Consider the following 17,386-nt stretch of genomic DNA (forward strand, 5'->3'; position numbering starts at 1 on the left):
GACCAAGCAACTGCCCCTGGACCGTGAGCTTCTGCAACTCCCTTCCACAAAAAAGCCCTGCAAATTACATCTATATCCTTCAATAGCTTCTTTGGCAACACCATTATTTGAGCCCAATAAGAGTGTATGGACAGTAAGACCGCATTGATCAAGGTTGCTCTGGCACTATATGATAAATTCCTGGAGCTCCATTGTTTAATCCTGGCCACCATTTTGTCTAGAATGATCCCACACTCAGCATTAGAAATCCTTTTAGAACAGATAGGAATGCCCAGGTACCTGAAGGGTAATGAAGATCTTGTGAATCCTGAAGCAGATACTACTCTCTCAATCTCAGACTCACACATGCCACTGCAATATATTGCAGACTTAGCCTCATTTGGAAAGAGTCCTGAAGTCTTGGAAAATAACTTGAGTCCCCTAAGCATCAAAAGGATAGAAATAAAGTCTCCATGGCTGAATAACAATATGTCATCAGCAAAACATAGATGATTCAACTTCAAATTAGCACACCGATCATGAAACTTATAACTAGGATAAGAGCCAACTTTAAGCATGATCCTAGATAAGTATTCCATACCAAGTACAAATAACAATGGGGACATAGGGTCTCCTTGCCTCAATCCTCGTTTAGCCTCAAAGTATCCATTTAATGAACCATTAATCATCAATGAAAACCTGGTAGTTCGAACACATACCATGATGAGCTGAATAAAATTCTGTGGAAATTGAAAACCAGTGAGCATTTCTTCAATAAAATCCCATTCTATGGTGTCATATGCTTTCCTCAAATCCAACTTGATCATGCAACTTGGCTTATAATTTTTCCTCCCATAATGCCGAACTAAATCTTGACATATCATGATATTGTAAGCTATATATCTACCATGAACAAATCCCCCTTGATTTTATGCAATTATTTCAGGTAGCACTTTCCGGATCCTTGAGCAAATCAATTTGGAGGCAGCTTTATATATGACATTACAACAGGAAATAGGTCTGAAATCACACACAGAATCTGGGAAAATATGCTTGGGAATGAGTGTAATGGTTGTGTTATTAATTTCTCTAAGTAGTTTACCTGAAGTAAGGAAGGATAGCACAACTGTAGTAACCTCCGAACCCACCAAATCCCAATTATCCTGGTAAAAGTAACTACTATATCCATCTGGGCCTGGGGCTTTCAAACCTGGAATTGCAAATATCACGTTCTTAACCTCCTGAGCTGAGAAATCTGTTGAAAGAGTCTGAATGAGAGCTGCATTTAGAACTGGTCCGAGCTTCATGATTGAACAACACACCTTCTTCCTGTGCACCATTACTGTCCCCAACAGGCCTTTATAATAATCCAAAAAGGCCCTTGTTATATCTGTAGGAGCGTCTACCCAAATCCCTGCCTCATTCCTGATGGACAATATTCTGTTCTGTATTCTCCTTGCCTTAAGGGAAGCATGACAGATGTGAGTGTTTTCATCACCATTAGCCATCCAAGAAGCTTTAGCTTTTTGAGCTAAGAAGCTCATGTAAGCTTTATGGTAATGCATATACTGTTCTCTAATCACTTGCTCCTGAGAAATCAACCTGTCATTTAAGGGATCTTTCTGCAATTGCTCCTGAAGCTCCTTCAATACAATTCCTGCCTTAAATTCTGTCTGTTGAATATCAGAAAAACCCTCTCTATTTATGGTCACTAGCACCTGTTTCAGCCTTTTTAGTTTTGATACTATTTGGAACATTGGTGTACCATTAACTAATAAGTTCCAACTGGTCTGGAGTTTATTTTCATAACAGGGTGCTTCTTTCCACATTCGAAAATATCGAAATGGCTCATTTTCCAAGTGCATTTCCAAAGTGACATGAACAAGAATTGGACTATGATCAAATATCCCTTCTGGCAAGAACACAGCCTCTGAGTAGGGAAATGATCAGTCCATTTTGAGTTAACTAAAGCTCTATCAATCTTGGAATAAACCTTCTCATCTGCTCTCTGCTTATTATTCCAAGTATAGAAGCAGCCAGAAAATTTCAAATCTTCCAAATGGCAAGCTGTCAAACAGTCTGAAAATTTGCTTGAGATCTTTATGGAGCTTTTTTTGCCAATTCTATCATGCAATGAAAGAATCTCATTGAAGTCTCCTACCACCATCCAAGGGACAGATATATTCACAGCCAATCCTTGTAAGTCATTCCATAGGATCTCCCTAGAGGCTGCACCATTATAACCATATACAAAGGTAATCAAGAATCTTCCTGTTCGATTAGGGACCTGTACTTGACAGTGAATTAATTGTGTAGTACATAACTTGATATCCAAAGAGAAGGCTCTCGGATTCCAAGCAATTATTATCCTACCCTTATTAATCCAAGGGTTATTATTAGTGAAACACCACCCAGAAAACAGATTCGTGTAAATAGACCCCATATTTTTATTCTTCACTTTTGTCTCGAGTAGACTAACCAAGCCAACCTTCTTTGATAGAATTAAATGTTTAATCTCCTTGTGCTTATGTTGACTGTTAATCCCTCGTACATTCCAAGTTAGGATTCTATCCATCTAGTACAGAGGATCCTCCCCCCTCTCTTACTGTATTCCTCCTCTGTAAAAGCTCCATCTCAGGGTCCCCCTCTAGCAGGCAAAATTTATTCTTCACACTCGTTTGGATGGCATTAGGTTCCTGTATCTTGATTCCCTTAGTAACTGATTGAAAACCATCTGCATCTACATTAACTTTGCTTACAATAGGTGATGAGACCTTCTGTTTAGGGACCCATTCTTGCTTAACAGTCTTACTCTTCCTGCAAACTTGAGCTTCGTGTCCTAGGCCAGAGCAATTCGTACATACAATGGGCTTCCATTCATATTCCACGAAGATGTCTACTTCTTGATCAAATTCATTCAAGAAACTGATTCAAGATGGAAAGTTCTGTGTCATGGTCACTTCGATGAGAATTCTGGGATAAGCTAAGCGATCTCTGTTTTTAGTAATGGAATCCACTTGAATTGGCTTCCCAATCTGTCCCACTATCTTGAACAGAGACCTATCACCCCAGTATTTAATATCCAATCCTCCCAAATGAACCCAAGTTGGAACTGAATCAATGTCTTCCTTAGAAAAATCATCAACCGGATTCTAGGCCTTCATTATGAGAGGTTTATTCCCAAAAAACAGATAGCCTCCATCCAAAATTCTATCTCTCACTTCCATGGATAAAAAGCGAATGATGAAAATACCTGATGAGAGAATCCCAACCTTATCAACTTATCCTTCCATAATCTCCTCACAAAGTCCTCCAGGATTCGGATTGGTGGATTTGCACCAAGCACATAGCAGACTAAAGAGGATTGCCAAAAATTCACCTCCTCAGCTATATCCTCTACATCAATTTTGACTCCAGAGGTCCTCTTCTGATCGATAACACCTTTCCCTGTAACAACCTTCTCTTTGGCTCCATTGGAAGTGACATTAGTATAGTTAGGCTGCAAAATCGGAGATGGAACAGCCTTACCCATATTGACGTCTTGCATAGCTTGCTTGGAAGCCGATGTCCAGTCTTCTACATTCGTACATATTCCAGTTCGAGGCGCTGGAGTAGATTCACGACAGGTTCGCTCTTCCCCTGCTCCTTGCTCGTCCTCTGACATCTCCAATTCCTGGATCCCAAGAATGGCATCCATAGATTGAGTTTTAATGACCCTATCAACAGAAGTTGGACCTGTTCTCTTGCCTTTGCTCTTCGATTTGCCCTTCCCCCCGACCTTAGATCCCTTTGCCATGGCGCCGATGCAGAAACACAGAGAGAAAAAAGCGCGGGAAATTTTTTCAAAAAAGAGCTAACTTTTCATATTCAATGCCTACTTTGGAGTTCATTATTGGGATGCAAATAAGTATATTGCACGTTGTTTGTATCTAGTATATATAAAAAATCAGAGTGTAAATAATCAATTCATGATAATTATATATTGTATTTGATTTGATTTCTAATAATTAATATTAAATAGAAATTTGGGGAAATTGTAGTAGAGATATAATATATAAGTTAAGTACTAGTGTAATTAATATTTTTAAAAGAATAATATATATATATATATATATAGATATAGATATAGACATAAATACATATAGTGTGATATAGTGTGATACGTACATAGCAGGGAAAAGGAAAGGATATATTAGCTAGGGAAAGCTTAATTGGAACGTGATGGCAGCTACACATATGTCGTGAATCCCATGTCTTCTTATCACTTTGATCACATGAAAACCCAAATAAAGACCATATCATCTATATAATATATATATATATTTATATTCTGAATAAAATATTGTCTTTATATAATATTGGGGGTATTAAAATATTTATTTTTATGTCCACCCTCATCAATATATCATTAATTTCAATAAATATTAAGTTAGCACAACTTTTTCAAATCAAAAGTTAGTCCTACAGAGTACAGATGAAGAATATATATACAATATATATATATATATTAATTCTTGATGATAATCAGTCTCATTACCTAGCACAAGTAATTACATTCATTATTAAATTAGTTTATTATAAATAATATCATACAAACGATACAATTAGAGTGTCACACGTTAAATAGATATAGGGAAAATTACATTCCCTATGGTAATTGAAAAAAAAAATTGATTTATACGGTAATGTAAATTAATTACTAAAATACGGTGATTACTATATCTTCCCTAGACTAAAATACCATCATAATAAGACTGAGGTCATGGTATACGCTCATTTGACAAAAAAATCTGCTGACACACATCCATTAGTCTAACTAATCCATTGACGTGGGTAAGAGGAACTATCTTCTCTCAGCGCAGGAGAGGTTGAGGTTTTCTCTAATATCAACTATTTTCTACTTTTTTATTTTATTGTCTTAGTATCGTACATAAAATTTCTAATTAAATATGTCATTTTTCACTTTTTTTTTTCACTCCATTAATATTACTTTTTATATTTAATTTGTTTACAGTCCTATTTTTATTTAAATTGATATAAATGATCTTTCAATTTTATTATATATATATTCATTAATTTTTGTAACATATATTAATAGTAGTAGAAGAGATAGTGATAAAAAATATTATATTGTTTTGAAAATCATAGCTAGTCAAATCTACACTCAATGTTAAACTAAAATCTTAATCTAGTCAAAATTTAAGCTTTGTTGTAAAAATATATTTTAAAGTTAAAAAAATAATTTTATAAATTTTTGTAACAATCATGTTAAATAAATTTATAAATATTTATGTAAATATTAGTTACAAAAATAAACTTTTTGATTGTGAAATTAGTTTTGCAAACTGTTGTTACAAAAATGTAAAACTTATATATAAAATTATTGTAATTCACTACTCTCTAACTGTATTTTTTATATAAATATATATATAATAAAGTGTTTTATAAGTAATGAATATCTTAAATTTATATTTTTAAGTTGTATAATATAAATTTGATGTGAACTGTAATTTTTTGGTACAATATTGTAAAATATGGAAAATTATAATATTTTTATGTAAATTTTGGTTACGATTTCTTAACTATAAATTATTTTCGTAAATGTTAGTTACAAAAATATATTTCCTAGTTATGAAACTAGATTTGTAAACTATTGTTTCAAAAATAAAAAATTAGTTACGATTTTGTTCGTAAGTTTTATGTACAAAATAATTCTAAAACTAATTTTTGTAAATATTATTTACAAACACGTAAAAGATATTTACAATTTTGTAACAGATATTTACAAGTTTGTAAACGTTGATCACAAACATTATATTTTACTGCTTTTATTTAAGATTTAAAAGTCACTCCGTATTTACACTTTTGCCACTCCGTGTTTTTAGCCAAAAATTCCGTATTTTTGTAATATACCGTATTTTTCATATTTTTTTTTAACTTTTAGTGCATTTTTGTAGATTTCCCATAGATATAAGGATATGAATCAATTTATAAGACCCAAGGCCGACCTATTAGCATTAGGGCCCAAAGAAAATTTTAGTATTTTTACAATATTTATATATAAAATGGTATTTTTGTAAAGTTTTGAGGCTTTTTTGTATATAAAAAATATCATTCTAAAAAAATAGAGCCTTTTTATTTGGGAGCCCTAGGCATATGCCTGACCCGCCTATGCCTAGGACTGGCCTGATAAGGTCATAAGTTATTTCACTAGTTAAAATTGAATCTCATGTATCTTATCAAACCCCCTACTATATTTTAAAAACAATTAAGTTAATCTTGTTAATTTTTTCCCATAAAATTCTTAGTTTTACAAAATGGGATTTTAGTTTTTTAAATAGAAAAATACCAATTTTGTTAATAAAAATATTTAGAATTTTGTTAAAACTTTAACAATAAAAATTTAGTTATTACTGTTTTATAAAAAATAATTAAGAAATTGATTGCCAAGTCTTTAAGTTTTAAAAACAATAACAATTAAGTCAATCTAGTTAAAAAAAATTTCCACAAAATTCTTAGTTTTACGCAATGAGATTTAAATTTTGTAAGGATGTATAATATATAGAAAAATACCAATTTTGTTAATAAAATATTTAGAATTTTGTTAAAACTAACAAAAAAAAAATTAGTTGTTACTTTTTTAAAAATTTTAATGAAGTTGATTGCCAATTTTTTTTTGAAGGGTTAAGATTACAAAAAAACAGCGAAAAACATGAATGATATGCTAAAGTTCCTAAAAAAATACAACCTTGTGAGTTTTTCTTTTGATATATAATAATTATATATATTGGAGATTTCGACTTCACAAGAATCATACGTTAATAGTTTGTAGGTTATTTATTTATTTTGTTTCTTTAAAATTATAGGAATCTATAGTTTGTAATTAATTGTGTCTAGTTAAGCTTTGAACTTAATCCTATGTAGGCTTTGGAAAAGGGAAATCAATAAATGATAAAATATTTTTCATTTAGTTATTAATTATGATAACCAATAAATAAATAAAAGTTATAATTAGTCAATTTATTAGGTTGCATGCCAAATTTATTTTAAGAGCATTTCATTTAGCTAGTGAAGTCTTGTAACACACGCAAGAAGTAGGCTAGTAAAGATCTTATATATAAACTAAGACTTTATTTAAGTATATTAGAAAATTATAAAGTTTGTTGTTTATATATATATAAAAAAAAAAAAAGTCTTAAAGAAAGTAAGTTGAGTTAAAATTTGGTTTTGGATAAGGAAAGCCAATTGTAGTGATTACTAATAGCAATATCTAGTCAAGCAGAATAAATAATGATAGCCTTAGCCAATCATATTTTGACATTTGGCAATGAAATTGAATTAATGATGTATATAGTGATCTATATATATGTGATATTTCATTATTAAGTAATATAAGGGCAAGGTGACTCCACGTAAGAAGAAATAAATAAATGTAGCTAGCTACCACATTATAATTACATGCATACATTTTATATGGTTAGGATATGAACTGAGCAACTGGGTGCATTGAATGTTTGATAAACATTCAAAACAAATCAATTTCACAATTGTAAAAAATATACTTCTACAAAAAAAATAATTTTTTTAATTTTTCTTTTAATTTCAAGATATGATTTCTGAATTTGATATTAAATACTTTAAAAAAACTGTAAAATAAAAAAAGAACTCTTACAAAAATAATAAATGTATATATTTATTTAAAAATTATAATCAATATAAATTTATCTAATGAAAGAAGTTTTGTTTTTTGTTCCACTGCATACATTTTGTCAAATTTTTTTAAATTCATTACCTAAAGTTTAATCTAATACTAGACAATAGACATGGAATTGAGGAATGTAAAACATCACGAGAATAGAAAAACCAAAAATACTTTTTTCTTGACAGTAATTGTCAAAAACCCAATTGTTTATAGGTCATCTTCACATATCTATATTTGCCATATTACAACACAATATTGGATCCCAAATAAAAGAAATCAAAGGAGACGGTACGATTAAATCAATTTAAATGACCCAAAGAAAAAGAAAATTTAGAAATTGTTGAATTGAATGTGAGTTTTTTCTTTCTGGGTTTTGCAGGGGAGCTCCAAGTCCGTCTCTTTTGTCTGGGGCTATAGGTAATCTCACCCATCTTCGATAATAAGGTAAGGAACCTACTATTTCTCACAACACATATGAGTCTTCTCTCTTTCGTGTTTTGTTTCATTTCTAATTTTAATTGGTTTATTTATAATTATTATTTTTGCTGTGAATTTCAAGTTTTGTGCAATAAAAGTGTTATCGTAATTTTCTGGGTTTACATTAATTCTACAATATTAATAATTTTTTTAACTTTTCTTTTTAATTTCAAAGATGTGATTTGTGAATTTTATATTTTAATACATATAAAAATTATATTTATCAAATACGATAAAAAAAATTATTGAATTTAATTTGAACAATGATTTGAATATATTTTAATGATTAAATCTATATTTTTGGGTTTTGAATTTGGATTTTATCGGCTGAAGAACATGTTTTAGAATTAGATTTTTTCTTCATAAAATTTAGTTGATTTATGTTATATTAATTAAAATATTTATTATTCCCAATTTTTTTTAATTTTAATTTTAATTATTTATTGTTTTTTAAGAATAATTTTGAATTTTTTAAACTTCAAATCATTTTCATTTATATTTAAATCATTAAAATAACATGTACCAATAAAATTGTGTCACGTGTGCACTTGTGTTAGACGTTAAGGTTGGGTACCAACAATTGCACCATTTTCTTGACGGAATGTGTTATTGAGGCAAAAAAAATGAGTATTAAAGTGTCACATTATATAATTTTTTTTATTGTTGTCGCCAATACCATTTTCTATAAATATGAACAAAAAAATAATGTCACAAAAATATGGATTGTTGACCAAAAATAAAGTTTAAAATATGAAATATTCATATATAAAAAAAATATCATTTTTCACCCTCACCCTCATGTCTTCCTTAAACTTTCTTTCTTCATTTTCTCTCACAACAATGACTGCTACTAAAATTGATTGTTCGAGTTCTATGCCCTTATACAACAATTTCTCTTATGTAATATTTTTTATTATCAATAAAGGTAAAACTTATTTTTGTTTTGTTTATCAATTGCATTGCTTACGTTTTTATTACAGAATTATTGGTTAATACAAACATAAATAAAACACGAATATATGTATGTATAGTTACACTTATAATAACTATAGGTCACAATAGATTATAATTGTAATCATATGTTCAAAAGAATTAGTCCTAAGATTAAATCAGTGCTAGGATTTTCACTGATTTAGTAATATACGATATGATATACTTACACAATGGTATGGTGTCTTGTCCAAGACATTGACTAAGTAGATAAGATCAGATGTAGTTTGTTACATCAGACTAGGACCGACACTGATTATAGATAGATAATCAAGTGTAACGCCTTGGTTACCCCAGAACAGTTACGGTGAACAGTGAACCGGAAATTTGACCCGCTACCCGAGTCCTTTGGTTAAAAACGTGATCTAAGTGTTAATATCAGGTTAAGGTGAAAAACCAGCAAAAAGGAAAGGGTACATTTCATTAAGTAAATAAACTGCTCATGAGCCTTTCAAAATGTTTACAAGTAGTTCGTAATACAAAAGAGTCGCTACAGTTCCAAAGTTACAATCCCCGCCGGCCTAAGCGGCAAAAATAGGGTAAACCCCTAGTCCCTCTGAGAACTCCTTGACCGTGGCGGTCAAGCGGCCCTGTATGTACACAACATCGCCCAAGCTCTCCTCTCAGGGCTGACCAAGTTTTTCCTTCCCTTTACCTGCACCACATAGCACCCATGAGCCAAGGCCCAGCAAGAAAACATAATAAAACATGATATAATATCAACAACGATCATATTAACCATTTAGGACTATCAGTCCAACAAATAGGTGACAATAGCCAAAAGTCACAATAATGAGCATCGCTCCCTCTAGCCGTGTGACGATAGGGTCACCAGGGCTTAACTGATAGGTGATTCTTTCATAAGCTTGATCAGGACAGGTGCATGGTGATTGGTCACCAACATAACCTTCCTCACGACTCTAGGGTCGAAACGATGGACAACGACCCTTAGCCACGTGACAAACGGTCACCGGGGTCATATACCTTGGCTATAGACATTTGGTCGTAGACCAGGCAAGCGCTTATAAGTTCATCGACCTTAGGGCCGTCCCGCATTAATGCCATAGAGCCATTCAATGCGTGATCATCAACTTTAGAGTCGGTCCCTGACTAGTCAGTGTCTTAAACGGGTAATCAGCATTCACTAGCATTTAATATGCAATCCACGTTCACATATATCAACCAACATGCTTCAGTATCAAACCATGCATGTCATATACCTGTACAGGGTGCAACTATATCCATACACTGTTTTCTTACCTCAAGTTCGAGCGAGAAGTATGATAAAGACGACCCTTGAGAACGATCGATCCTTTAGTTCCTTAGCGGTTACCTAATCACAACCAATTATAACCTCCATTAATGAGAATCCACAATAATAGGGTCTTAACCTAAGCACCACCCTCGAGACCTTGAAACATGCCCACACGGTGAGTAGATTCGATCCCGGGCCTTAAGGATTGAAACCCCAAGTCAAAAACCCTTAAAAACACTCAAAACGGGGTTTGGAAGGAATAGGGTAGCGCTACAGCGCTCAACCCCTAGCGCCACAGCGCTCTACTCAGAACCTCCCAAGCGCCAGAAAGCCTCCTGAGGAGCGCTATAGCGCCCTAGGGTGGGCGCTGTAGCGCTACCTCCAGGCCCAAACTCCCCTGAACCGACCTTCTTCAACTCCTTCGATTCTAACTCGATTTCCAAGCTTCCAAAGCCTATTCTTGATGCCAAATTAACCCAAAAACCATCCTAACACACCCCAAACATTACAAGCATGGGAACCCTAGCCAAAACTCCCAACAAAACCATGAATTCACCCTAGAAATCTCAGCTGCAAAAGAAAACCAAAACAGAGCGAACCAGAGAAAACCATGGTTAGAAACTTACCCAAAGCTTGGCCTAGGATGCTCTTCAATGGTGGAACACACTCTCAAACTCTCAAGGCTTGCTTCCCAAGCTCAAATCCTCAAAATTGGTTCAAAAACCACAAAGAACAGTGAGGAGAAGAAGGTACGGGAGAACTCTAAAGTATACTCTGTTTTTCCATCATTTTCTTCAGCCATTAAGAGTTATATCTATCCTAGGGGTGAAATGACCATTTTACCCCTAGGTCAATTAATACTTCCTAAAGGCTCCCAAGGGCATATTTGGTACTTCCCTCCTAACTCGTTAATCATAATTAACGCTCTCCGATTCCCGCTATTCTCAATAATCATAAACACCAATAATTCACATCCCGTTACCCTTTATCCCCCGGTAACGCTCTAAACATCAGAATCACCCCGAGACTCAACCCAAGTCCCGACACTTAATCCTGTTGTGACTAAACCGCTAATCAATATTCTACGATCGTCTCATGTCGAATATCTCGAACAAACCCACATCATAATGTGGTCTCAACATATATCACCGACATGCATACAATTAACATTATATTATAATATAATTCTCATAAACATGCATAAACACATTAAATGGCATAATTAAATAATTATGGCCCTCCCGGCCTACTAATCCAGCCATTAACCATAATAGGGAATCCGGGGCATTACATCAAGTATCGTTATTATCGAATCTAATCAGTATTACAAAGTTGATCATAGGTCAAGTTGATTTAAATTCTGAGTGATAATATTTCTATTAATTATACTATTTGAGTCTTTTGACTTGTTCGTTAAAAGCTTGTCCCTACGACATAACTTATTATTACATCTTGGAGAATTCAATAGTATAATTGAATAAGATTATTTATCCTAGATATGAAATCTATAAGCTTCTATGTAAAAAGTGAAAATATGATTTCCTTAATAGCTTAGTCCAAATGGCTAAATGATTGAGCACTCGTGTCTATGATTAAGTTCACAGATTTATCATTTATAAGGGACTTAGTGTGAGTTAAGGATAAAATACAAATGAGGGATAAACTAGTAAAATTCACTTGACTCATTAGTAAGTCATCGATAGAGGATTGACAAACAATATTGATTATAACAATGAATATTGTATTTACATTATGGAAAATTTGTTCTATGAATCAAGAGTTCAATTCCGAGTCTATAGTGGAGTCATTTGGAATTACTAAGTTGTGAGATGATTTAATTAATAAATAGACTCGTGGGAACTTATTGTAGCTTGTATTCACGGATTCATGGTCCCCACATTGTCTTTGATTAAATCAAGTCTAATAGTCTTAAACAATTTATTTAATTATCAATTATGAATTTCAAGTTGACTAACTCAATTTATTGATATTTTCTTGAATTAGGAATTTGGAGTAAAAGATAAATTTTTTAATATTACGGGTAGATTTATTGATATTAACAAATTGATGTTAATATTAATAAATAATATTAAATTAAGGTTGAAATTATAAATAGTTAGTTTGAATAATGATTTAATTATTTATTATAATTATAGAACAAATAAATTAAAGTTTGAATTCAAATTCAATAGATAATTTTTTTTAAATTAATTTAATTAAATAATTGATAATCAAAGTTAAATAACTGATAACTACGGTTAAGTGTATCAGTTAGTGCCCTAGGGTGTTGCCTATATATAGAGTGTTATAGCTAGGGTTAGGGTTAATAAAGTGAATGATTTAATTGGTAAGAAAATAAGAGAAATCAAAACCCTAGACACTCTAGCCCTTCTTGGCTGCCCATATCACCTCTATCTTCCCTCTTGTAATTCTATCTCATGTGTTGAGAGCAAGCCAACACTAGTTCATATGACAAAATGTTAGAGAACATAAAGGATAAAGTTCATTGTTCTGCAGTAGATCTCGTAAGTAATTTATTTATTCACTATATTCATAGTTGTTTCCTATTTTATGTTTTTTGAGTATTATAGAAGGCGAATTCTTCAATCCCTCACAGGACTCAGTCCTTCAGTGTGGGGTCCATTTTTTTGACAATTGTCCAAATTTTATAAGAGTAAGTCTTTTTTTCACATTTGCTTTTGACTTGCAATGACCGGTTGTGTGAACCGGTTGGAAAGTTGCTGGTGATGTGGGTATAAAAAGTAGGGGCAAAAAAGTAATTCCCTGCCCAAAAATATGTACAGTTGAGGACTTGATCGTAAACTTAATATGAATTTGAGAGATATTTACGATTTTGGTAACGTAAGCATTGTGCTTCCGCCAAGTGATTTATATGTTATGTTGAGTGAGACGCAACAATAACCACGTAAGTAAAACTGATATATATTTTGTAGTTGTTTTATAAGATTTTTTAAACTTTTTTCCCTGGAGAAGTTTCATTTATTCAATATTGGGATGAATGAATCACTAACTCAATTAGGTATGGAAAAATGTTATTTAGATGGTTGATTAATTAGGAGAGTCAGTACTTGCTTGCTTGCTTGATTGTTGGGGAATAAATGAAACATCTTGATGGACTGTAGGTCAGACTTAAGGAGAGTGTTCTGGATGTTGGATGCATTGTATCTCCTCTCCCATTTGTTCCGCTCGGTGGCCAGCCTGACGTTGTCATGCACAATTCAGTTAATGTGTTGCATTTGCTCAAGATGATTGTCATCAAACGACGGGAAGTTAACGATGTTATTCATTGGGAAAGGTGTGGAGTTCATTTTAGAGAGAAAAATAGGATAGACAAGTATACATGTAGGGTGGTGGAGATTGAATTGAGGTCAACACGATCCCTACACACATATATATACATATAGAAAACACAAGCATGGAGGAGTGGATCAAGTAAGTGTAAGGTGAGGTATTCCTATAAATGGTAGAGTTGTTAATGCACTGTCACTTATCAAAAATAGGGCTGCACATCAGTCAAAATTACATAAAGTATGCTATTATTAGAAACATAAGGAAGCAGTCACGTATTACGTGGGAAGAATTAGAATTTGCGTTTCAGCACGTCATGGTCACGTGAGTTGTGAGTGGTATTACGTGGGAGGACCTTTCGGAGCACAGTACCTGAGAAAAATAAGAATGGAGACGGAATTGACTTCCATTTTGACATTTTTTTTTCATGTATTTTAACTTCCAGTTTGACGGAATTGATATTATAATTTCTCTCAAACAAAAATTCAAATATGAGGTGGTCACCATTATATATGATCAGGCACTGAATACTCGAGTGCACCATTACAAAAAAAATGAAGCAAAACAAAATTTGTTGCCTAAATAGCTAATGCCCAAAACATATTGAGTAAATGTGTTATAAGAACTTACCCGAAGAACTCGACACAAAGATGCAGGGATTTATGCTTTACATCAGAAAAGTGGGCACTCGGTCCTTCAAACTCACGGCAAACAACATCGCATGTAGAATCAAACACCTCCAAACCACACCGGAAAAAATTACCAAGCTCAATCGAAATCCCCACTACTCCAAACAAAAAAATCTACCCCGAATTCGTCAGGGAGAAGAATGGACAAAATGGGAGGGAATTTTCCTTCCAAACAGTTATTGTTTGGGTTCGGAGGGACTTTTCCTTTTGAAAGGAGAAGAATGGCCTAAACGGGCGAAAACACGAATTAAAAAAAAAAGGTGACCGGTTACTAAGGGGTGACTAAGGGCATAACGGTACTTTGACACCCAATAAACTCAGCAACTAAATCTGACCATCCATTTTCTAAAACAATAAATCCAAAGGCTCAAAATCAACACAGGACTAAGACCTTCAAAACAAACCGAGGGATGGAATAATTCCCCATTATAGAAATCATGCATCTAGATTATAATATGTAGATCCCACACGGACGTAGTACCTTCGATCATCCCCGATATCTGGTTCTTCATTGTCGTTTTTTTTCTTCTTGGTTGTTTTTAGATCTATATGATTTTTTTTATCTGGTTTTGCTTTTTTAGAATTGATTTTTTTACTTTTTATTTTTCAAATTTGGCTAAGTAACTAGTTACCACCATGGTCGTTTATTTTCTTCTTCCATATTTGACCAAGTAACCAGTTACTATCAAAATTGTTATATTTTTTCCCAGATTTCGCTAAGTAACTAGTTACTATTAAGTTACAATCAAGATTGATTTTGACCATCTCCAATGGGAGATACAAATATTGTGATATATTTGGTACAAAAAGTTAACAAGTGATATATTAAAAGTCACTAAGTGATATATTTGGCACAACTTTTATAATTGTGCATTGGATCGTGCTACAATGCATAATTATAAATTTGATGCAAATATGAATATTTCATTAATGATTATTTAATATTTATTGAAAATATAAAAAAGTAACAAGTCTTAATTTACTTTTAATGTTATACTAAAAGTAATAATAAAATATTATAATTACATAAAAATAAATTTAAAAAGTAATTAATTAATGCTGCTCCAAATATACATCATGTTATATTCTATGCCAAATTTGACACAAGTTTTGGCACACCATTAGAGTAACTTTTTTGTAGAATGTACTATATTTTAACATTGCATCACCAATTTGATACTCTATTGAAAATGCTCTTAGGTTAAGTAACATGTTTTTAGTTTAAGTTTTCGATCTGATTGTTATAAGCATAACCAATTATTTTGATAGTGATTACTAGTTACTACCACATCACTAAAAAAATAAAAATTATTTTAATTGGTTACCACTTGATCAGTAAAAAGAATTGGTTACTGTCTTTTAAAAAATTACTTTTATAGTGGTAACCGGTTTTTTTTTTTTTTTTTTGTAATCGTAAATACATAGTTTTTTTTTCTAAACAGAGTTTATAAATTTGTAACAATACAGTTTTTTTGTAACAAAAGTTTATAAGTTTGTAATCATATGTTACAATTTTATAAACAACATTTACAAACTAAATAGAAAGTTGTAACAGATGATTACAAAACTGTTATTCGTATTTTTGTAATTTTTGTAAAATTTCGTATTTTTAATTTTTTTTTAAATTTACAGTGCTATTTGTAATTTTTTTTAAAAAAAATATATGGTGAAACAAAATAATATTACCAAAATATGGAAGAAAAAAAAACCCATAAACATATAAAAAAAATACCCATAAAAAATGTACAAAGTTAAAAATCCCATACTTATCAAACTTCTTTTTAAAAAATCCAAAATTTTTAATTTACAAAAGGAAAAGAAGTGCAAATACAATACAAGTATAAAATCCAACCATTTTATTTCTCAAAATAGAGCGATACAGGTTTAAAAGAAACGACCCAAAATGAAAAAATGACACAACTAATGAATAACTACATTTATTAAATAAAGCAACACCAACTATAGAACGACGACATATATTAGTGTTAATGATATAAAAGATAAAAAGCCCGTTTCATAAAAAAAGAAAAATGATAAAAAGCCACACCAAATGGAAAACTACATAAATAATAAAAACTGACACCAATCACATGGAGAAAATGACAAAATAATTAATGGCCTGATTGGCAGCGAATTCAAATTAATTTTATGATTTTTAAAACTAAAAAAGGGTAGGACCCACATGAATACGTGATTGGTTGCTTATTTTCAAATTCTCAATCCAAATACTGTGTAATGACCCACTACTCTAGCTTTTGGACCATTAACGAAACTATACATAAAACTTACATTTTTGTGAAAATACCATACTTTATTGGAAACTTGTAGAAATAGAGTTACTTTCATAAAATAAGTAGGATATGGGATCCCATCGTCTTAAAAACAAAACATAATTTAAAATAAAAAGACATTACATAAATAGTGCGGAAAATACATGTAAAAAGACATAAAATAAAACTACATCCTCGAATCGAATAACGCTCGACTCCTTGACTCCATTCACCATCGATACACATTCTCTAAGCGTCCACGAATCTTACCGCCTCTAAAGCTATTTTACTACACATAAAACAAAAAGGAATGAGCCTAATGCCCAGCAAGGAAAATCTAACACATAGTCATAAACATGAATTTCATAATAATCATAAAGACATATCATAACACTTATTATATACACTTATTATAATGGCCATTATTACTTGGGGTCCCATAGACTAAACAAGTCATATGCCCATGAGATTAGTGGGGTCCTACTAGCTAAGTAGGTCATATGCCCATAATCTTTTTGGGGTCTTGTTAGTCATATGGGTCATATCCCCAAGCCTACAAACATACACATTTCATAACATATTTATAACATATTTCATAACATATCACATAAGATAACACAAGCATAAAACATATAGATGTTGTGTAAATTCAATACGCAAGTGCACGTAATCTTAACAAGTAATAAAGAGTAAGTGAGATCGTTCCCATGAGGAC

The 17,386-nt window shown here is 32.0% G+C and overlaps 1 long non-coding RNA gene across 1 annotated transcript in view; it reads left to right on the forward strand.

Annotated features, from left to right (window-relative positions):
- Positions 1-7,438: 7,438 nt before the first annotated feature.
- LOC133796514 (uncharacterized) overlaps positions 7,439-17,386 on the forward strand; it is a 45,273-nt gene continuing 35,325 nt past the window's right edge. The window contains exons 1-2 of the long non-coding RNA XR_009875469.1: positions 7,439-7,969; positions 8,061-8,125. This is a non-coding gene — a long non-coding RNA (uncharacterized LOC133796514). The remainder of the gene's footprint in view (positions 7,970-8,060; positions 8,126-17,386) is intronic.

The sequence above is a fragment of the Humulus lupulus genome, chromosome 8 (genome assembly GCF_963169125.1).
Source record: "Humulus lupulus chromosome 8, drHumLupu1.1, whole genome shotgun sequence".
Taxonomy (NCBI): domain Eukaryota; kingdom Viridiplantae; phylum Streptophyta; class Magnoliopsida; order Rosales; family Cannabaceae; genus Humulus; species Humulus lupulus.